Source organism: Balaenoptera acutorostrata, chromosome 18, assembly GCF_949987535.1.
Source record: "Balaenoptera acutorostrata chromosome 18, mBalAcu1.1, whole genome shotgun sequence".
In the NCBI taxonomy this organism is placed as follows: Eukaryota; Metazoa; Chordata; class Mammalia; order Artiodactyla; family Balaenopteridae; genus Balaenoptera; species Balaenoptera acutorostrata.
The window spans coordinates 35,672,378-35,697,076 of record NC_080081.1 but is presented as its reverse complement, the minus strand read 5'-3'; positions in this window follow the sequence as shown (position 1 = coordinate 35,697,076).

Sequence of the window (24,699 nt, the reverse complement as noted above, 5' to 3'; positions counted from 1 at the left end):
CTTTCCACCAACATTTTTCTGGAGAAAATTATACTAAAATGCAAGCATTTAAAGTTTCTAGAAATTGCCTAGGGGTATACAGCAAATGGGAAAACATTCATTCAAGAAAATGTACTAAATCTAAGTAAGAGAACCAAGATTGTGGTATTAGAACCACGACTAGTTCCCCTACATAAATTCTTTCATCTATAGCAACTATCTCTGGCCCTCCTTCTCCAATCAAGAAGATGGGGATCTCTTTCTCTCCACGTCACAGTCTTGGGCTACATTTTCACCACAGATTGGGCAGGTTGCTGGTGTTTTTCACCTATCCCAGTCCCCTGTTGCAGAAGCTCTATTCTGGGCAGACAAAGCTGAAATGCCTAGAATAACCTTCTTCAACACAGGCCTGAATTATTGGGCATAAGTTCTACTCAAGGTGTAGTAGGCAGGAGCATTTGACCCTGAACACTCAGAAACCAGCTAGCACTTATGATGGATGTGCCAAGCAGGAGGGGCAAGCCAAGAAGTCTAAGGCATATCCAACCAGCCTGGTTCATAGAGCAGGTATGTCACTCCAGGGCAAGGGGGATGTAATCCTCACCCTCAGCTCTTGTGAAGTAGTCCAGAGATTCTGCCAGAGAGAGACCATAGGATCAAACCTTCACAGCTCTGATTGAGGGTAATGATTTCATTTGGAGCAGAGCCTGAAGAGTTCCATGCCTTGAGGTATTGTTCAAAATAATGGAGAGAAATAACGAGGGCAGTTGTAGCTCCTTGATACTATAGATACAAGTGAAAAGGCAGAACAATAAGAAGTCTAACAAAGAGAACCAAGGAAAAAGACAGCCAAGAAGAATCATCCTGAGGTCACAGTCACTGGGATTAGGAAAATAGTATATAATGCTAGGTAACACGAATTCAGGATCATCCAATGCAGAACATGCAGAATACTTGAAAACATTCCACAAACTGCATACAGATCAATCAATAAAGAGTGGAATCCTCACTAGAACTAAGGGCTCATGCACAACCTCTGATCAAACACTGACTGAAAATAAGTGACACTGACCAGGAGTGATTCCATAGAAGCCAGGCTTAAAAAAAAAAAATCACATGAATTCTTGGATGTCTGTAAGCTTATGAGAAAGCCTAAAGCTGCACCTTTTTGAGAGTGATGAGAGAGAAAAAATTCAAGCTACTAGTATTTGGTTAAACAAGTGGCAAAAATGTAAATTCAAACTGTGATAGAAACAACCAACACCCACCCCACAACCGCACACACACATCCAGTGGTAAAGCACAATAATCTAACTGACCATCAGGTTTTAAGCACAACTTTTGTCCATTATGTGGCTTATACTGACCCAGGAGTGATGCGTAGGTAGCCAGTCTAAAAGATGAGAACAAACAAACAAAAATATGTGAGTGGAGACTGCAGAACTACACATTTCAGGGGAAATAGACTTCACAGAATTATTTCAGCTATGTCACTAAATATAGTAAATGACTAAGTAAACAATAACAACATCAACACCTTGGTGAGGAGATCAGTATCCAGAGTTGCTAATATATTACCTAAAATGTCCAGTTTTGAACAAAAATTATGACACATAATATTTTTAAAAAAGCAAAACAAAGAAAAAGAAAAAAATTCAATAGAAATTTCTTTTGAAGGAGTCCAGATGTTGGACTTCTCAGAGAAGATAGTCCCCAAAGCAATTATTATACTATTGTCTTTAATAAATATGCTCAAAAAAATGAGATCATGCCCAAAGAATTAAGGAAGATGTAATGAAAATATCTTATCAAATAAAGAATATCATTAAAATATAAAAATGTTATAAAAGAATGAAATGGAAATTCTGGAGTTGAAAAATACAGTAGCTACACTGAAAAATTCATTAGAAGAACTTAACAATAGTTTGAACTGACAGAAAGAAGAATCAACAAAGATAGATCAATAGATATTATATAGTCTGAAAAACAGAGATTAAAAAAAGGAAAAAAAAATGAAAGAGCCTCAATGAAATATGTGACACCATTAAGCACACCCACATATTTATAATGTGAGTAATAGAAACAGGGAAGAGAGAAAAGTGAAGGAAAATATTTGAAGAAATAATAGCTGAAAACTTGTCAAATTTAATGAAAAACACTTACCTATATAACAAAGAAACTAAAAACTTCCAAGTAGAATAAACACGAAGAGATCCACATCCAAACACATCAAATTCAAAATGTGAAAAGACAAACCAAAAAAATCTTGAAAGTGGTAAGAGAAAAACAACTCATTACCTACAAGAAAAGCCCAATAAGATTATAAGCTGACTTATCATCAGAAGCAATGAAAACCTGAAGAATTAGTATGAAATATATTCAAAGTGTCAAAAGTGAAACACTGTCAGTCAAGAATTCTATATCCAGTAAAACTAATTTTCCAAAATGAAGGGAAAAGAAAGACATTTCAAAACAAACAAAAAAAAAAGGTTATGTAATTTGTTTCCAGCAGGCCTGGCCTACCTGAAATACTAAAGGAAGTTCTCTAGACCGACACTTAATGACACCAGATAGTAGTTTGAATACACAGAAAAATAAAGAACACTGATAAAGGTAATTATGCTGATATATATATGATATTATAAAAGACAGAATAATTATGTATTACTTATCCTTTTTTTTCTCTTAAGCAATTTCATAAAATAATACATATATATGATTGTTTTATTGGTATTTTAGCATATATATGTAATATATTTAACAATTAGAGCACAAAATATATGGATTTGAGAAAACCTGTACCAAAAGGTAACTGGAATCCAGTGGAAAAAACTAAAAAATGGTAATTGGGAAGCTTGATATAACAAACTCTATTAACACATACTTGCTTTTCCTCTATTCTTTCAGCTTCTTTAAAAGAGATAATATAAAGACATAATTATAAGAATGTATTCTTGGGTTTGTAATATGTATAGACATAATATGTTTAATGATCACAGTACAAGGGTGGAACCAAAAGAGCTATATAGGAGTAAAGTTTCTATACTTTACTGGAATTAAGTTAGTATAAACCTAAAACTCCAAATAGTTTTTGGCACATTGAGAATACTGTAAGCTTTAGAGAATAAATTAAATCACTAAGAAAACTATAAAACATTTATGAAAGAAAGTTTAAAACACACAAATAAGTAGAAAGACATTACATGTTCATGGACTGGAAGAAATAATATTGCTAAAATATCCTTACTACCCAAAGCATTCTACAGATTCAGTGCAATTTCTATCAAAATCCTAATGGCATATTTTACATAAATAATAAAAAATAATTATATGGAACTGCAAAATATCTAAAATAACCAAAACAATCTTGAGCAAGAAAAAAGCTGCAAGCAATCATGCTTCCAGATTTCAAAATGTATTACAAGCATACAGTAATCAAAACAATGTGATACTGGCATAAAAACAGACATATAGACCAATGGAACAGAATAAAGAGGCCAGAATTAAACCCTTCCATATGTATGTGATTAACTAACCTTTGAGAAGGGTACCAAGAATACAAAATGGGGAAAACATTATCTGTTCAACAAATTGTGTTGAAAAAATTATATATCCATATGCAAAGAATATAACTGGACACTTATACCATACCCCAAAATCAACTTAAAATGGATTAAAGACTTAAATGTCAGATGTGAAACTGTAAAACTTCTAGAAGAAAACAAAGGGAAAAAGCTCTTTGACATTGCCTTAGCAATTATTTCTTGGATGTGATACCAAAAGCACAGACAACAAAAGCAAAAAATAGACAACTGGGGTTATATTAAACTAAAGATTTCTTCACAATAAAAGAAATAATCAACAAGTTTAAAAGGCAGCCTGTGGAATAGGAGAAAATATTTATAAACCATATATCTGAGAAAGGGTTAATATCCAAAATGTATAAGGAATTCCTACACCTCTATAGCAAAAATAAAAACAAGTAATCTTATTAAAAAATAGGCAAAAGTCCTGAAATGACGTCTCTCCAAAGAAGATAAACAAATGACCAACAGGTTAATGAAAAGGTACTCAACAACATGAGGGAAATAAAAACTTAAACCAACTGCAATGAAATATCACCTCACACCTGTTAGAATGGCTATAATCAAACAAACAAACAAACCAAAAAACCAAAAGATATAAAGTATTAAAGAGAATATGGAGAAAATAGAACTCTCACACACTGTTGATGAGAATGTAAATTGGTACAGCCAGTATAGAAAACAGTACGGTCCTTGAATAATTAAAAATAAAACTAACATATGATCCAGCAACCCCCCTTCTGGGTATTTATCCAAAGGAATTGAAAATAGGACCTCCAAGGGATATCTGCATCCCTGCCTTCACAATAGCCATGATATGGAAACAAGGTAAATGTCCACTGATGGATAAATTGGGAAAATATTGGAGTTATATAAAATGGAATATTATTCAGCCTTAAAAAGAAACATCCTGTAATTTGTGACAAAGTGGATGAACATTATGCTAAAGAACGTTATGCTAAGTAAAAATAAGCCAGTCACAGAAGAACAAATACTATGTGATCCTACCCATATGAGGAATTTAAACTATTCAAATTCATGAAGCAAAGAATAGAATGATAGTTAACAGGGGCTTGGGGGACAGAGAAACATAGAAGCCATGGTCAAAAGGTACAGTTTCAGTTATACAAGATCAATAAGTCCTAAAGATCTACTCTATTGTATAGTCTATAGTAAATACTGTATCGTATAATTAAAAGTTTTCTAAGAGGGTACCTTTTCTAAGTGTTCTTATCAACACAAAAAATAAATAAATAAAGCAGGAGGAAACTTTTGGAAGTGATGAATATGTTTATGGCATAGATTGTGGTGATGGCTTCAAGGGTATATACATGTCTCCAAACTCATGAAATGTATATATTAAACATGTGTAGTTTTAGTATGCCACTCATACCTCAACAAAGTGTTTTTATTCATCAGTTGTATTTATATATACTAGTAATGAAGAATCCAAAATTGAAACTAAGAAAACCATTCAATTTACGATATCATTATGAAAATAAAATAATTAAGAATAATTTTAAGTGCAAGCCTCAGACACTGAAAACTACAAAACATTGTCAAGAGAAATTAAAGAAGACCTACATAAATGGAAAGACACCTCCTTGTTCAAATGGTACTTACTGTAGTAGATACTCTGAAGTGCTTATTGGCACACCCCATGTTTTAGTGATGCGAATCAAAGGGCTCAGAATAAACTTTTTCTTATTATTTCTTTTCATTGGTTTCTAAAGATCCTGTTATAACCATTTGTATGGTAAATGCTGGGAAAATGCAGTGAAGTCCCTGTTTCAGCCCCCCTACAACTTGATATGGGATATAACTTGAGAGAAACACTTGCCGGACTCATATTTAGGCCAGGGGTTTTCAACCCTGACACTAATGACATTTTGGACAACATGATTCTTTCTCTAGTGAGGAAACTAGCCTGTTCGTTGTAGAATGTTCAGTCCACTCCTGGCCTTTATCTACTAGATGCAAGTCAAACCCCCTATTCCCCATCCCAGTTTTCCTTTAGCCCACAACTTCAGCTCAGTTGTGACAACCAAAAATGTCTCCAAAAAAAATGTCTCCAGACATAGCTAAATGTCTCATTGTTCTCGCCCCGTGTAAAAACAATTTAGACAATGTAAAGAGCTTCTGAATTCATGCTCATTTTGTTGTTTTTAATCTGGGAATCCCTTTCTATATCTCTAGCTGTAACTTTCTGTTTGTCTGCCGGTACAAAGTAAAGTACTACTACTGCCATTTACCCAGTTTCTGATTTTTGTTCAATTATTTTCTTCTTAGTTCCTAGGGAAACTATTAGGTCACAAGACAAGGCATTAAATGATGTATTGCTTTATATTATTTTCTACTGATTTATGTTTGTTGACTTTTTCTCCACGGAGACTATATACTTGTGACCAGGAAATATGTCTTTACATATTGCGTTTTCTGTGTGTGATCAACAAAGTTTAAATTCTCACTTAATAAGTGTTAGGTGTTTCTAAGAGTTAAACACACACAAACACACACACACACACACACACACACACACACACACACCATAAATGGGAGAGAGAACTAAGTATCTAAGAACTAAGAACTATAAACAAATTTACCTTGGATGTGGCAATTTACAAAGTACTTTCAATATTTTATGATCATATAGTTTCTGGTGTGTAGTAGGAAACAAATTCACATTTGGTGAATGACACATAACAAACAAAGTCCTACCTGTATAAACCATCTTAATTTTTTTCCTATCTCCTGGCAATACATTTTTTTATCTACTCCAAGTATGCAAGCTACAAGTGAATTTGTTAAAATTCACTTCCATTCTCAACATTTATAAACATAATAGGCAATTTGACTTATGATAGCAGAAATAATGGACATGTGGAGAGGGTCACCTGGGGAAGTGTTTTCAGTGAAATTAAGAAGGATCTAGGCCCTTTCACGAATATTCCACTACTTGAAAGGAAGTTAGTAATTCTGAGATTATAGCATTCATTGGGCTTTTTAAAGTTATGAAACATTTCAAAGGTTAGACAAGGTTATTAAATGGTTCTAGGAGCTCATAAATTAGTCACTATAGATTTTTTTTTTTAACAAAGGCACTTTAAAATAAAGCAGAATGATTTGGAATTGTATTGATTTCTTCAGTTAAATGTGCCAATATATATTCCCTTTCACTTTTCATTTAGAAATATAACCAGGAAAATGTTAGTTCTACTGATTGTAATCTTTTATTTTAAATTAGAATATTTAAGTAGATCCTAATTGATTTTTGTCCATGAAGCAAAAGAGTCACTAAAAATATATTTGAAAGGAAATGTGTCTGCCCTTATGTATCTAAGGTGGTAGAATAATTTGGAAAAATTAGCACTTAGTGAGATGTGCAAAAACACAGGAGGGTAGAGAAATAAAAACTCTTTCATGACTAATTCTTGAGTTGTGTATACAATGCATCTTCTGATTTATGGCTTTAAAAGAAATTCTAAGTAAAGCTCCAGTTAATCAATTATTTCATATAATTGGGAAAATTCTGTAAAATAATGTATTTCATGATGAAGAAATCTCTGGATTTCAAATTTTTGAGGCTACTGCAAGGTGGTAGAAATATAGAAGATGGAGGTGGAGATGGAATGTGGGACCTGATGGAGAGAGACAAAAAGAGCTTCTGTTGTTTGCTTATTTTATTTTGAGTCAAAATGCACTGGGGAAAAGGTGTAGCGTGTCAAAATCTAAAAAGTCAGAAGAGGTGAAAAAACAAAAGTATAAGCAGTCACTGTGTCAAGGCAGGGTGAAACAAGGGAGATGTCTTGATCCTTTGTAGCTCTTTTCAACACGTGCTTGTGTCGTGTCTTAGAGTGACTCTTTCATCCAATGCTGGGTACGTGTGTACTGTTTGTACTGTAAAGGGGGGAGTTGGGAGATGGTTACATCACTAACAGTGCCTGCTCGGTATAGGAGCATGTGAAAACAACCTATTCTGATGCATGTGACTACCTGCCCCAGCAATGATCTCCTTTGTGAAACAAGGGCAATTTATTTTGCACATTATCCTCTCAACATACTTACTGGAACTCTGTTCTCATTGTAACTCTTTCCTTAGGCAGGAAGAGCCTTCAGTCTGAGGCCACTTGAACTCTAAATCAATACACAGTAAGGCTTAAAAAAATTCGACCCCAACTACAATAACCAAGTTCTTGATTTGCTTTTCCTATGGCAAGTCTTCATTTCTTCCCTTTCTACTTACTGCTTGCTGTGTCTTGTATCTGTGTAATCCTTCAGGTTCAGTCTCACAAGACCTTCCTCACTTGACGGGCCTGGATGCATGTTTTTAGGTTAAATAGCATTATGCCTCCTCTGAGACTATGACTATATGAACGACACTATCTGAACAGAAAGCAAAAGCAATGCAGAGAAGATAAAGGAGAATTAGAACATAAGTGGGGTTTATTGTTATAGTTTCAAAATGGAGAAAATAAGTTTAGAATGAGTGGCTAGAGTGAGGATTACTACATGAGACATGTGACAAGACTCCATCTTTTCTTAAAAAGATATTAGCAAGAAATGGGAAACATTTCCTTTAAATAATATATTAAACTCTGAGCTAAATCTACATCTCTCATATTTTATGCAGCTTTTATCTTATTGATAATCACTATCCTATATTTCAGAAGTGTTATGCAATGACCCCATTTTGAAAGGAAGTATACCTGTTTCAATAAAAAACACTGTTGTACATGTTACTGTATTTAAAATAGATAACCAACAAGGACCTACTGTATAGCACAGGGAATTCTGCTCAATATTCTGAAATAACCTAAATGGAAAAAGAATTTGAAAAAGAATAGATACATGCATATGTATAACTGAATCACTTTGCTGTACACCTGAAACTAACACAACATTGTTAATTAACTATGCTCCAATAGAAAATAAAAATTTTTAAGAAAGTACTTTTTTCTTTACTTTAGCTTTTATTTCCATAATTTCATATGCTTTGATGTCAAAAAAAATTCACTGCTTTCCCCCAGCCATACAGACTGTGGTAACATGAAATTTAAATCCTGAAGAAAGGCAATAATGATATAAAGACTTTTCCTGAGCGCATTAATTTGTATCACAATCTGTACGGTGAACTGTCCAGAAGACACAGCATATACACAGTGTTCAACATAAGGGTAAGTATGAAACTTGCTTTAAGGGATTATGCTACTATTCATCATGCAAGGTGTGTCCACCTACAGATCATCTGTGCCCAGACTTATATGTATGTACATGCATATTATTTGAACATATAAATCTCTGTCCTTTTCTGTCTTTCCCCCTGGAGCTCTAGGCATCTTTTCTTTTAACCATTCAGATTAAAATACTATCAAAACCAGGCATGATTCACCATCATTTATTTTATTATGGTAACATTTACCTTCATTTGAACAGTCATTAGCCACAAACCTTCAGATGTTGTGTTATAGTGCCTACTTTCTGATATATAACAACACATAGAATTCTCAATAGAATGCATATAATTCAGAATTATGTAACTGAAATGATCATTAGATCTGTACATTTTGCTTAAAAGAAATCAAAGAAAAATAAAATCAGTGTATACCATTTCTAAATTGCCCATATTAAACCTTAGAGCGTTCATGAACAAACTTAATTCTGCTTTGCTGACAAATAAAGCAAAGCAAAATGCAATGATTTTCATCTATTTAGTAGTACTGTAGCACACAAGTGTCATTCTCTGGAACCCATATCTATCAGACTAAATGACTGAATTTACATCAGCTATTTGATGAAATAAAATAAAGTCATTTTAATAGGACATACACAGTGGATCAATGTTTCTTGCTTTGAAAATGAACATCTTAGTTTTCCCTAGGTATTTATGTGGGAACAAGAGATCATTATTCTATGACAGTGTTTCATTCTGCTGGCATTTCTAAACAGGGAATACTTCTTTCCAGGTGGGTCTATGAATTTGTTCACAAATAGCATGTATGTAATTGAGGTAGGAGGAAATCCATTCTTTTGAAAAATGTGCATTTTAAGTGATATTAAGTCTGATTTGTCGAGTGTTTTAACTATTCCTTTTTTATAAGTGAAGCACCACTGAAAATGTATATTAACTCTTTTAAGAGACAAGGATATTCTTATTGACTAAATGACTGAATTGATTCATTAAATAGTGCTTTAACAGCCTAAAAGAGTAAATGCAACTTCAAAAGGTGCCAGACCTGCAACCATGGAACATCTCTGACACTAAAATAATCAATATAACTATTCTATTTTCCATTTTGTGAAGGATTTTATGGCCATATAGTAGAGTTCCTAGGCCTTGTTTTTAGATGCTTCTTTTCTTTCAAGGATACTCCATAGACCTGAATGATACAGCCTGCAGAGAGAAAAAAATAAATAAATAACTGCTATATTTAGGGTTCAGGTTAGAATGAAACAGAGTGGCCTATTACCAGCAATGTATTAAAAATCTCAGAAAGTCACTATTATGTAGAAATCACAGTGGCTTTGGGCAGTCAGAAAACTGATTCTTCTTTTTGAGCAATGACTTAGTGCTGAATCTTAACCAAAATAGAGGCTCTATATAAAAGGGTTTTTTTTCTATGAGTTTCAAGGACCATGGGTGGAAAGCATGTTAGTAGATAAGACACAGAAAGCTGTATTTAGCAGTGTTATTTTTGGACACAACACATATACATGACAAAATATGATTATCTCACATTTTTAATAATGTACTTTATTCATCCACTCAAAATTTTTTTTATCAATATCATCTACATGAAATGCTAAGGATACAGAATTGAGATAAGCTCTTCTGATGAGTTCACAGTCTGATAAGGGAAAGAAATAAACAGTCATGGTATGGATGAACACATAACAACAACCACCATTTTATTCACACAGCTTTAGCTTCTGCAGATTCTGACAATCTTCCAAGATGCACCCACATAACAGAATCTTACACTGTGTCCACTATTTATTGGCTTCTGTACCTTATGCACTTTCTGTTGTAATGAAGCATCTGCTCTAAACCACAAGCTCCCCTATGTATGCATAACTGAGTCTCTGCTCTACTAATGACCCCATCCCCAGCTTATTTTCAAGTTAATAAAGGAATAATCTGTGAACTCCCTGCCTTATGGTCCTACTGCCAGAATGACCAGTCTATTTGCTTCTTTACCTACATGTTCTATTTTTTCTCCTGCTATGATGGTTCAAGAGTCTATTTCTTTAAAGACCAATCCTCCCATTTGTTTGAAGAATCTCTTCCCTTCTTGTCTACACAGAAATTTTGGTTTTACATTTATCTCCTTTCCTGTTTCACTGAAACATGAGAGAAATACAGTTCTGCCTTGTTTAATTTGCTATTATTTGAAGTCTCTGCTGAAAGCAGCCAAACAATATTTGCTAATACACTGGCCTTCCTAAATCTCCAGGTGTGGAATGGATCTACTTAATCTTACATTTTGTATACTTTGGGTGAAAGGAGCACTTCAGTAAGGACAAATCTTCATAAGGTATATTCAGGGGTATGGGAATGTACTGTCTAAAAGGCACTAGCAAATGGTGTTAAGGTAGAGAGGACACAAAGTCTATCTGCATACTGTTGATAAGTAATTTATCTCTAAGTTCTCTCCTTTCTCTAGTCATGAATCTGAATACAGATAATCAGTCTTTCTTCTTTCATCCAGTTATTATGTCTGCCATAGTAAAGCCATATCTATCAACTGAGTAAACACAAATAACAAAGGAAACAACTAACACATAGAAATTTTGTAGACACCTTTAGATTTTTTTAATCCTTCTCTGCTTTACTAGTGAAAAGATAAAAACTATAACTTTATTTTGTCTTCCAACTATACTGTAATTTTGACCAAGTCACTAAAATATCCTTGCCACCAGTTTATTCATTTATATAGTAAGTAAACTGGACTAGAGGATCCACCTATAAAATTTATTTCATCTCCAAAATCCTATGATTTATAGGAGTCTGTATATTAGCAAATGGAAGTAAAGGAAAATCCATATTAGCTGAATGTTACTAAAATTAAAAGTTCCAGCTTAGACATTTAGGCAATTTGAATACAGCAGTAGTAAATAGAACAGGTATTAATTGGCATAATTTCCAATAAGACTAGGTTGAATTAAGGTTTTAAAGTCCAGATTAGATTTTTGCAATAAATTTCCTTGTGGTAATTACTGAAGTACATGGTAAAAATAACCAAGTTTGAATTTTATTCTTTTTTTAAAAAATTTAAGTCTCTCCATTAATTGCATAGAGATAAATGTTTACATGTTTAAAAATGTCTTACACTTTTCAATCCTGAAACATATATGGCATGTTCTGTTGTTCTATTGTTTTGTTTTCTTCACATATATTCATATTTGGGTATCTGACTATGTTAGGATATTTATCCTAAAATGCTTATGACATATATATTTCCACTTTTCAAACTTAAAACAAAATGAAATAATCATCTTAGTTTCCCCTATCTACCAAGCACTGATATTCAAAACACCTAACAACTGATAAAGTACCAGCATCAATAATCAGAACACACATCTGCACCCACCTGCATATGGCTGCTTTGGAAACAGCCAAGTCTCTCCCTAAAAATAGGTAGATGAGGAAGAATATGAGTTCCTATTCAGTTTCAACGATAAATAATTGTTTCTGCATGTCTTGGGAAAAGGCACCAACGTGTTAGTAATTGCTCTCCTTAGAATATGACAGTAAAAGATTTTTTCATCAGACATGATGGTATTCTTCCCATTTGTCTATATATTTCAACTTTTGCTATCTTTTATCAGATATGCCTCTATAAAAAGTGCTTCCACATTTATAGAGCTTCCAGGCTTTTCTGGTGCATTACACTTCTAAGCCAATTCCCCTTTTCTGCAATTTAATGTAAGTATCCATGAGTTAATATCTGGAATTTTCAAATTGATTTACAACCAAGTTCTATTTATATCTTTGCAAAATTCTTCTTAGGTAAATGAAATTATTGTCCCCCATCTTACAGTTGAGGAAACCAGAGCTTAGAATGGTTACAGTATCTGTCCAAGGGGTATTAATAAGTGGAAGGACTAAGATCTTAATAAAGATCAGTTTGACAGAAATTTATGCTTTTAACCACTAGAATATACTATCAAAGTGTCAATTGTAAGCCAGTTAAAGTGTGTAAGAAAGTTGGAAATAGTTCCTCAAGTATAATGGGTGGAATGCATGGAAACGGGTCCACAATAGGGTGATAGTATAATTAAGTATATGGACTGCTGTCAGTTTTACCCTTAAATTCCATAATCCTAAACAACCTCACATATGTAAACTCATATTCGCTATCAGTACAAGATGAAGGAAAGTAGGAATTTAAACTTAATACTTACGTTGCAAAAAATAAAATAATTATTTCTCTCCATTCACTGACCATAATTGATGGGACAAAAGTTTAATTTCAGAGTTTTGAATGTAAGTGTTTGAATAGTATTCTCGAGCAATGGCTGGTTCAAACAGTTGTCAGTGTCCCCTTCTGTTGTTTTCTGAAATCTGGCTGATCCCTCAGAGTGGGAGGAAAAACAAGTAACATGATACCCTCTTCTTATGATATGTAAGAGGACTTATATAATTTTAAGCATTAAATAGGTAAATAACTATCAGGTTTATGCAGCATGGTAAGCTGTTTAATGGTCATTTATTATTATTCTTTAGATTACTGTCAAGATTTTTTATTTCATTATACACTTTAAAATATATAAATCTATTTTTAAATCTTTTTTGTCAGGAACTAATTCTGGAACACTTTTGCACTCTATTTTTTAAAATTCATATTCAAACTCATGAGCTATCATTTTTGTTTTATTGGTAAACCAACCAATACAACAATACAATTTCAACTGTTATGTCCAATACTTAGGGAAAAAAGGGTACTCTTCATATATTGTATATGGTACACTTTTCAAAGTTTAAACAAAATAGTTTAGATTTAGTTAATTTTAAATCAAATATACTGTTTTTCTAATTAAATTTTAGGAATGTATTTTGCAATTTAGGTAAAAGCATATTAATTGAGAGTCTACATTCTTTTAAAAAAATTTCCCTTGCAAGGCTAGAAATGCAAAGGTAAAAGAGACAACTCTCATTTTGGACAAAAGAAGATAAGGTACAGTGTATAATAATTACAAGCATGTGTTTCATATACGGTTTTTGAGATGTAGGTGAAATAAAATCACACTAACAAGAAAGATGCAACCATGTTTTGAGAGAAACGAGGTAGATTAATTTGAGTAGGCAATAAAGTAAGTTTGCGATGGCAAGTTGGAATGACATTGCTATCAAATCTTAAAATTAGGAGATTTAGCTTAGTTTTAGAGATAACAATGTCATTGATGATAGTAAAAAAATCACAGAAACTGTCCATTAATCTTGCAAAACTTCTTACCTGCCTGCTATATATAAGGAGTTTAAAACAAAGTAAAACCTGCTTCAAGTGCTTATATCTCTGGCCTTTAAGACCCAAACTCATCATCTATATAAGCTTCTAGAGTAAACACAAAGCAGAGGTGTCTTATATTAATGGACACTAGTGAAAAAACAAATGAAAGTATTTTGAAACATATTTGAGGTGCTATGGATCATTATGATCTCTGAGGTTTCTAGAAAACAGAAACTCTTTGGGACACATAAAGGTATCTGGTATTTTTCCTTTCCCTATTCCACTCTAAATATGGTTTTCTTAACAGCACAGAAACAATAGTTTTCTTTCCATAGTCTTAGACACATTTTATAACAAAAAGTATATGTGCTCTTACCAACATTAAACCTGTCTTTTCTTTTGCTAAGTACATTTGCGCTAATAAGTACATACTCTGTGTTGTTATTCACTGTTACATATTTCAGAAGACTCAGCTTTAATCTCCATAATTATTATTAATATGTAGATACATTTTCACTCAAAATTTCTTCCTTTGATATGGAATCATGTGATGACATAAGCCCCTCAATTTAAAATGCACATTCGATTGTCAATTTGGGGAAGCCTATTAACTGGGCATGTGTGAGAACTACAGTGGTAAGGTACTGCTCCCACCCTGACCTTAGATTGTAATCTTGTCACCTTATCCCTGCCTTGTTTAGGATAAGATTAACCCACATTTTTCATCTGCTTATGGGCAACACCTTCATGCTCACAGACGCCCACAACTAGCAGCTAATATAAAGCAAGTCAGAGGATGAAAAACTCTCTCCCTGAGCAGCAGGATTATCCAAGTTCCAATGTGAATACTTAGAGTGACAATATTCTAAACTCTTTAAATATCTGGAGACCATGTTTTCCTCTCTGCTGCAGCTGATTTCCTTGGACTCATCCTGTATGTTTTAGCACAATTTTCCATATCTGTAGACTGATGCCACTATTGTGATATGACTTCCTCCGGTCACTACTGACATTATCTACCATTTTGCTTCCAATAACTTGAACTGATACTTCATGATGACTTTTTACAAATACAACTAAGTTAAAGTAAAACTAAAGGAAATCTTGAAAAAGAATATCAATCATATTAAGGTAATAAATATTCAGAAGTCTGTGTGGAATTGGAATGCCTTATCCCGTGATAGTACATGTAGGCTATGTGTATTCATGTGTATGAGGCCAGGAGTTTTTATCTGTATGTTAATTTCACTTTAGCATAAATTGTCAGAATTACCTCTCTTAACAACACTGATGGCCTTACCAAGTCACTAGTCAATATTCAATCATCAAGGTAGCAATAGCATCATTCAGTTCTTGGGCCTGGGCTAAGGACCATATCTGAAGGTAGCTTTAGGTATCACATATAGAACTCTATGTGTCACATAATCCCAAAATAATTTCATAAATTTAGGTAAGATATAGTTGAATAAATCATATATCACTAACTGGCTCTAGTCTTGAAGACACACACACAAGCATAGCACGTTCTTAGATTTTGATTTGTAACTCAAAGTGGATGAGAACTCCAGAAGAGTTCAATATGGATACCATTAATTATCACGCTTTTAATTAGGCAAGAAATCTTTCACTTTAAAGTTGTCATTAAGCAATCACTTTGACTGTATATCTTGCCAAATACTACAGTACTTAGTGTCATGGTTAGTATTACCTTGAAAGATATATGGCTGCCAGTACAAGTTTTTCTAAGGATCATAGACTCTATTTTCTGAACTTAAGGGTAAAAATCTGGGTTCAAAAATAAAATATGGACTCTAAATTTATTTTTTTTTTTTAAACTCTTATTTTACGTAATGGCTATGCGTTTTGTGCTTACATAGCCTCAATTTGTCTTTTGCAGGTTTCGCAGATAAAAATTGTCTGAAATGTTAGAAAATAATGGATATTTAACCAATTCTTAATTCTTCCATTTTTTTTTTAAAGAAAAATTTTAACATCTTTATTGGAGTATAATTGTTTTACAATGTTGTGTTAGTTTGTGCTGTATAACAAAGTGAATCAGCTATACGTACACATATATCCCCATATCCCCTCCCTCTCGTGTCTCCCTCCCACCGTCCCTATCCCACCGCTCTAGGTGGTCACAGAGCACCGAGCTGATCTCCCTGTGCTATGCGACTGCTTCCCACTAGCTATCTATTTTACATTTGGTAGTGTATATATGTCAATGGCACTCTCTCACTTTGTCCCAACATACCCTTCCCACTCCCTGTGTCCTCAAGTCAATTCTCTATGTCTGCGTCTTTATTCCTGTCCTTAGGCTCTTCAGAACCATTTTTTTTTAGATGCCATATATATGTGTTAGCATACGGTATTTTTTTTTTTCTCTTTCTGACTTACTTCACTCTGTATGACAGACTCTAGGTCCATCCACCTCACTACAAAAAACTCAATTTCATTCCTTTCTATGGCTGAGTAATATTCCATTGTATATATGTGCCACATCTTCTTTATCCATTCATCTGTCGATGGACACTTAGGTTGCTTCCATTTCTGGCTACTCTAAATAGTGCTGCAATGAACATTGTGGTACACGACTCTTTTTGAATTATGGTTTTCTCAGGGTATATGCCCAGTAATGAGTTTGCTGGGTCATATGTTAGTTCTATTTTTAGTTTTTAAGGAACCTCCATACTGTTCTCCATAGTGGTTGTATCAATTTACATTCCCACCAACAGAGGAGAAGGGTTCCCTTTTCTCCACACCCTCTTCAGCATTTATTGTTTGTAGAATTTTTGATGATGGCCATTCTGACCAGTGTGAAGTGATACTTCATTGTGGTTTTGATTGGCAGTTCTCTAATGATTAGTGATGTTGAGCATTTATTAATGTGTTTGTTGGCAATCTGTATATCTTCTTTGGAGAAATGTCTATTTAAGTATTCTGCCCATTTTTGGATTGGGTTGTTTGTTTTTTTGTTATTGAGCTGCATGAGCTGCTTATAAATTTCAGAGTTTAATCCTTTGTCAGTTGCTTCATTTGTAAATATTTTCTTCCATTCTGAGGGGTGTCTTTACGTCTTGTTTATGTTTTCCTTTGCTGTGCAAAAGCTTTTAAGTTTCATTAGGTCCCATTTATTTATTTTTGTTATTATATCCATTTCTCTAGGAGGTGGGTCAAAAAGGATCTTGCTGTGATTTATGTCATAGTGTGTTCTGCCTATGTTTTCCTCCAAGAGTTATATAGTGTCTGGCCTTACATTTAGGTCTTCATTCCATTTTGACTTTATTTTTGTGTATGGTGTTAGGGAATGTTCTAATTTCATTCTTTTACATGTAGCTGTTCAGTTTTCCCAGCACCACTTATTGAAGAGTATGTCTTTTCTCCATTGTATATTCTTGCTACCTTTATCAAAAATAAGGTGATAGTATGTACGTGGGTATATCTCTAGGCTTTCTATCCTGTTCCATTGATCTATATTTCTGTTCTTGTGGCAGTACCATACTGTCTTGATTACTGTAGCTTTGTAGTATAGCCTGAAGTCAGGGAGCCTGATTCATCCAGCTCCATTTTTCTTTCTCAATGTTGCTTTGGCTATTCGAGGTCTTTTGTGTTTCCATACAAATTGTGAATTTTTTTGTTCTAGTTCTGTGAAAAATGCCATTGATAGTTTGCTAGGGATTGCATGGAATCTGGACATAGCTTTGGGTGGTATAATCATTTTCACAATGTTGATTCTTCCAATCTAAGAACATGGCATACCTCTCCATCTGTTTGTTTCACCTTTAGTTTCTTTCATCAGTGTCTTATAGTTTTCTACACGCAGGTCTTTTGTCTCCTTAGATAGGTTTATTCCTCGGTATTTTACTCTTTTTTTGCAAAGGTAAATGGGAGTGTTTCCTTGATTTCTCTTTCAGATTTTTCATCATTAGTGTATAGGAATGCAAGAGATTTCTGTGCATTAATTTTGAATATTGCTACTTTATCGAATTCATTGACTAGCTCTAGTAGTTTTCTGGTAGCATCTTTAGGAGTCTCTATGTATAGTATCATGTCATCTGCAAACAGTGACAGTTTTATTTCTTCTTTTCTGATTTGGATTCCTTTTATTTATTTTACTTCTCTGATTGCTGTGGCTAAAACTTCCAAAACTATGTTGAATAATGGTGTTGAGAGTGGGCAACCTTCTCTTGTTCCTGATTTTGGTGGAAATGGTTTCAGTTTTTCACGATTGAGAATGATCTTGGCTGTGGGTTTGTTCATATATGGCCTTTATTATGTTAAGGTAAGTTCCCTCTATGCCTACATTCTGGAGGGTTATTATCGTAAATAGGTGTTGAATATTGTTGAAAGCTTTTTCTGCATCTATTGAGATGATCATATGGTTTTCTCCTTCAATTTGTTATCATGGTGTATCACATTGAGTGATTTGCGTATATTGAAGAATCCTTGCATTCCTGGGAAAAACCCCATTTGATCATGGTGTATGATCCTTTTAGTGTGCTGTTGGATTCTGTTCGCTAGTATTTTGTTGAGGATTTTTGCATCTATGTTCATCAGTGATATTGGCCTGTAGTTTTCTTTTTTTGTGGATCTTTCTCTGGTTTTGGTATCAGGGTGATGGTGGCCTAATAGAATGAGTTTAAGAGTGTTCCTCCCTCTGCTATATTTTGGAAGAGTCTGAGGATAGGTGTTAGCTCTTCTTTAAATGTTTGATAGAATTCACCTGTGAAGCCATATTTTCCTGGGTTTTTGTTTGTTGGAAGATTATTAATCACAGTTTCAATTTCAGGACTTGTGACTAGTTTGTTTATATTTTCTATTTCTTCCTGGTACAGTCTCAGAAGGTTGTTCTTTTCTAAGTATTTGTTCATTTCTTCCATGTTGTCCATTTTATTGGCATATAGTTGCTTGTAGTAATGTCTCATGATCCTTTGTATTTCTGCAGTGTCAGTTGTTACTTCTCCTTTCTCATTTCTAATTCTATTTATTTGAGTATTCTCCCTCTCTTTCTTGATGAGTCTGGCTAATGGTTTATCAATTCTGTTTATCTTCTCAATGAACCAGCTTTTAGTTTTATTGCTCTTTGTTATTGTTCCCTTCATTTATTTTTCACTTATTTCTGATCTGATCTTTTTGATTTCTTTTTTTCTGCTAACTTTGGAGGGTTTTTTGTTCTTTTTTCTCTAATTGCTTTAGGTGTAAGGTTAGGTTGTTTGAGATTTTTCTTGTATATTGATGTAGGATTGTATTGCTATAAACTTCCCTCTTAGAACTGCTTTTGCTGCATCCCATAGGCTTTGGTTTGTCATGTTTTAATTGTCATTTGTTTCTAGGTATTTTTTAATTTCCTCTTTTATTTCTTCAGTGATCTCTTGGTTCTTTAGTAGTGTATTATTTAGGCTCCATGTATTTGTAGTTTTTACATATTTTTTCCTGTAATTGATATCTAGTCTCAGAACATTGTGATCAAAAGATACTTGATATGATTTCAATTTTCTGAAATTTACCAGAGCTTGATTTATTTCCCAAGATATGATCTATCCTGGAGAATGTTCCATGAGCACTTGAGAAGAAAATGTAATTTGCTGTTTCTGGGTGGAATGTGTCATAAATCTCAATTAAGTCCATCTTGCTTAATGTATCGTTTGAAGCTTGTGTTTCCTTATGTATTTTCATTTTGAATGATCTGTCCATTGGTGAAAGTAGGGTGTTAAAGTCCCCTACTATGATTGTGTTACTGTTGATTTCCGTTCTTATGGCTGTTAGCATTTGCCTTGTATTGAGGTGCTCCTATGTTGGGTGCATAAATATTTACAATTGTTATATCTTCTTCTTGGATTAATCCCTTGATCATTATGTAGTGTCCTTCTTTGTCTCTTGTAATAATCTTTATTTTAAAGTCTATTTTGTCTGATAAGAGAATTGCTACTCCAGCTTTCTTTTGATTTCCATTTGCATGGAATATCTTTTTCCGTCCCCTCACTTTCAGTCTGTATGTGTCCCTAGGTCTGAACTGGGTCTCTTGTAGACAGCATATATACAGGTCTTGTTTTTGTATCCATTCATCCAATCTATGTCTTCTGATGGAACATCTAATCCATTTACATTTAAGGTAGTTATCGATATGTATGTTCCTATTACCATTTTCTTAATTGATTTGGGTTTGTTATTGCAGGTCTTTTCCTTCTCTTGTGTTTCCTGCCTAGAGAAGTTCCTGTAACATTTGTTGTAAAGCTAGTTTGGTGGTGCTGAATTCTCTTAGCTTTTGCTTGTCTGTAAAGGTTTGAATTTCTCCATCAAATCTGAATGAAATCCTTTTGGGTAGAGTAACCTTGGGTGTAGGTTTTTCCTTTTCATCACTTTAAATATGTCCTGCCACTCTCTTCTTGCTTACTGAGTTTCTGCCGAAAGATCAGCTGTTAACCTTAGGGGGATTCGTTTGTATGTTATTTGTTGTTTCTCCCTTGCTGCTTTTACTATTTTACCTTTGTATTTAATTTTTGATAGTTTGATTAATATGTGTCTTGCCATGTTTCTCCTTGGATTTTTCTGTGTGGGACTCTCTGTACTTCCTGGACTTGATTGACTATTTCCTTTCCCATTTTAGGGAAGCTTTCAACTATAATCTTTGAAATATTTTCTCAGTCCCTTTCTTTTTCTCTTCTTCTTCTGGGACCCTTATAATTCAAATCTTGGAGTGTTTATTGTTGTTCCAGAGGTCTCTGTGACTGTCCTCAGTTCTTTTCATTCTTTTTTTTTTTTTTTTTTTTATTCTGCTCTGTGGTAGTTATTTCCACTATTTTATCTTCCAGGTCACTTATCCATTCTTCTGCCTCAGTTATTCTGCTATTCTTTCCTTCTAGAGAATTTTTAATTTCATTTATTGTGTTGTTCATCATTGTTTTTATTCTCTTTAGTTCTTCTAGGTCCTTGTTAAACGTTTCTTGTATTTTCTCCATTCTATTTCCAAGATTTTGGACCGTCTTTATTACCATTACTCTGAATTCTTTTTCAGGTAGACTGCCTATTTCCTCTTCATTTTATTTTGTCTGGTGGGTTTTTATCTTGCTCCTTCATCTGCTGTGTGTTTCTCTGTCTTCTCATTTTGCTTAACTTACTGTGTTTGGTGTCTCCTTTTTGCAGGCTGCAGGTTCGTATTTCCCATTGTTTTTGGTGTCTGCCCTCAGTGTCTAAGGTTGTTTCAGTGGGTTGTGTAGGTTTCCTGGTGGAGGCGACTGGTGCCTGTGTTCTAGTGTATGAGGCTAGATCTTGTCTTTTTGGTGGGCAAGACCATTTCCAGTGGTGTGCTTAGTGGTGTCTGTGACCTTATTTTGATTTTAGACAGCCTCTCTGCTAATGGGTGGAGTTGTGTTCCTGTCTTGCTAATCGTTTGGCATAGGGTTTCCAGCACTGTAGCTTGCTGGTCATTAAGTGGAGCTGGGCCTTAGCATTTAGATGCAGATCTCTGGTAGCCCTTTTGCTGTTTGATATTATGTAGAGCCAGAGGTCTCTGGTGGACCAATGTCCTGAACTCAGCTCTCCCACCTCAGAGGTACAGGCCTGACACCCGGCCAGAACACCAAGACCCTGTCAGCCACATGGCTCAGAAAGGGAAAAAAAGAAAGAAAGAAAGAAAAATAATAATAAAATAAAAGTATTAAAATAAAATACAAAAAATTATTAGAAATTAAAACATTTAAAAAGTAATAAAAAAAGGAAAGAAAGAAGAGACCAACCAAACCAAAAAACAAATCCTCCAATGACAACAATCGCTAAAAACTATACTAAAAGAAAAAAGAAGACCACCGACGGACAGAACCCTAGAACAAATGGTAAAAGCAAAGCTATACAGACAAAATCACACAAAGAAGCATACACTTACACACTCACAGAAAGAGAAAAAGAAAAATATATACATATCTTTTGGGAAGTCTGAGCTTTTCTGCCAGCATTCAGTAGGTGTTCTGCAGCAGTTGTTCCACATGTAGATGTATTTCTGATATATTTGTGGTGAGGAAGTTCATCTCCACATCTTACTCTTCTGCCACCTTGACAGTATCTTGCAGTCCAGCCCTCAGTCGCCGCTGCTGTCCTTATGTCCTGCGAGCCTTGAAGGGAGGATGAAAGAGGTGTCCCTGTGGCTGGGTCAGGCTGTCAGCGAGGTGATGGGAAGGACCCGAGTGAGGAGCCAAGGCAGCTACAGCCGCTCCTGCCATGGATTCTGCCAATTTCCCTGGGCCGGAGGTGTCGGATAGGCCATGTCCTAGGGATTGTGGCTCCCTGAGCACAGCGCTCGCCTCTGGCATGGCGGCTGAGTGCCGGAACGCAGCAGGCTGAGGCAGCGAGGCTGGGCTCCTCAAAGATGCTTTTTGAAGAACGGTATGGAAGGTAGGTCTAACTCAGCCCTCTATTTCCCTTCATACAAGTTATTGCATTTTTAATTTATTTATGTCTTTGTGTATTTTTTCACTCTGACTCCTTCAGTAGACTGTATGTTTCTTAAGAGTAGCAACTTCGGGACTTCCCTGGTGGTCCAGTGGTTAAGACTCCACACTCCCAGTGCAGGGGGCCTGGCTTAGATACCTGGTCAGGGGACTAGATCCCGCATGTCTGGCATAAGCAAGGCAAGGGAGATCCTGGGCCAGGGGTCCCACCAGGTCACATAGACTCCTGGATTATCTGATGTCCTTTTATTCCTTTGCACTTAGTCTAGTTTCACTTGCTCGTAGGGAGCTGCGAGAAGAGGCCTCGCAGCTTCTCCTTCAGAATGGAGTTGCTTTACTACTTTTTATTCCAAATGTTTAGCAAGTTCAAAAATAAAGTTCTATAAATATATGAACAATTCAGATCATATTTTCAATGAAAACACCTAGGCCACTGAAGGAAAGATATACATTTTACTTAAATTGTTGTAAAGTTAACTTTTTTTGGTTTTACTTAGTTTTTTCAGAGACTGGGCATTTAGTGCCATCATGAATAGGAACTGTGCAGTATGCAGGAAAAACTAAAATGAGTAATAAAGGCTGACCAGCTAATCAAGCCTCTCTTATGCTAAATCTCCTAAATGCATTTCACTATTTCATTCTCACCATAGCCATTGTATTATGTCTGTTCTTTTTTAATAAAGAAACTTGGAATAAAAAATAAGCAAAATGCCAAATGTCACATAACTAGTAAATAGAAGATCTAGAATCCAAGCCCAGGAATATATAATTCCACACTTCTACACAAATACGTAATTTAAACTATTTGAAAGTAGGTGGGAAACCAATATAACTTTTAATTTTTAATTCATTTGCTAAGTCTACATGATTTGGGACATGATTATATCAAATAATCATCAAATATTAAGAAATTTTGTTCTTAAATTAATGAATTTAGTATGAATATACAATTATGAACTTTTATAAACTTTCCATTTGCAAATGACATCTTCCTTTATATTTTGTTATATTTTGTCTAAATTAAGGGAAAACAAATGCTTTGGCAATAATATTTTAAAGATGATAACCTTCTATTTTCATTATGTGAGTAATAGTTTTATGCAGCTAACGGTCCAAGATTGCAAAGAAAAAATATTAAAAGGGATAAAAGTATCTATTTGTGGTTTCAGATTCTGCTTCCTTTGAATTTCTGTTATAATATGTTGAAAATGTAAACCACAAGGCTCTTTCTTTCACCTTTGAAAATGTGGCAACTAACATCTAAGAGAAAAAGATACTTAAACATAATTATATTTTTGTGAGTGCTTGATAAGAATGTGGTTTTCAACTACCTTGTGAAATTTTAATACGGTTAGGAAGAGTTTAAAAAAAAAAGCCACATATCATATATTTTATTCTTTCATTACTGCATAATGTACAGACCAAAATCCTGTTCTCTTTACTATCAGTTAATAAAACATTTCCTGAATTATTTAACTTCCTTACAAATTCAAACCATTTTTATGTTTTTATCATTTTTCTGTCAACAGTCAAATCCCAAAGGGAAATGCTATTTATGTTCATGTTTGCTTTTATTTAAAATTGTTTGATTTTAAAAGGTGTAGCATGAGCAGTACTGTGTTTGTTCGACTCTGGCTGATATATGTTATTACGGGTTGACTTTGAGTAAATTGCCATCTTGTTTGCTTAGAAAAAGAAAGATAGAGCTAATTGAATGAAAACACCATACAGAGGATTACAATAGTCCATTTTCTTTATTTGAAATATGTCAACACTGAAATATGAATTTAAAAGTACTATATGGAAAATATAGCAAAGATTAAAATGGTTCTTGAAGATATCTCTTTTAAAATATGGTAATTTACATGCAAGCAATCATTAATTTTCAGTGTCATGAACATTTTATATTTCAGAAGAAAGTTATTGACTTAATCTTCATATAGGCATTTTTTTTCATTTTAAATCATTGTATTATCACTGTTGCTATAGTCTGTTAATGTTTTCTTTATATTAATCAGAAGCTTGCATATGAAATATGTTTACTATCAAATTCCCTTATAGTTAATAAGATAATATTTTTCTACAGTTTATTAGGAAATATTTCCTAAGGTTATGACTTTTAAAATTTGATAATATTTCAATTATTTTGCAGAAATTTAAAAACACAGATAAGTGATAAAGAGATCAAAAAGATGATGGCTTTTTAAAAGATGTATAATACTGGGAAAAATAAGCAATATCTTT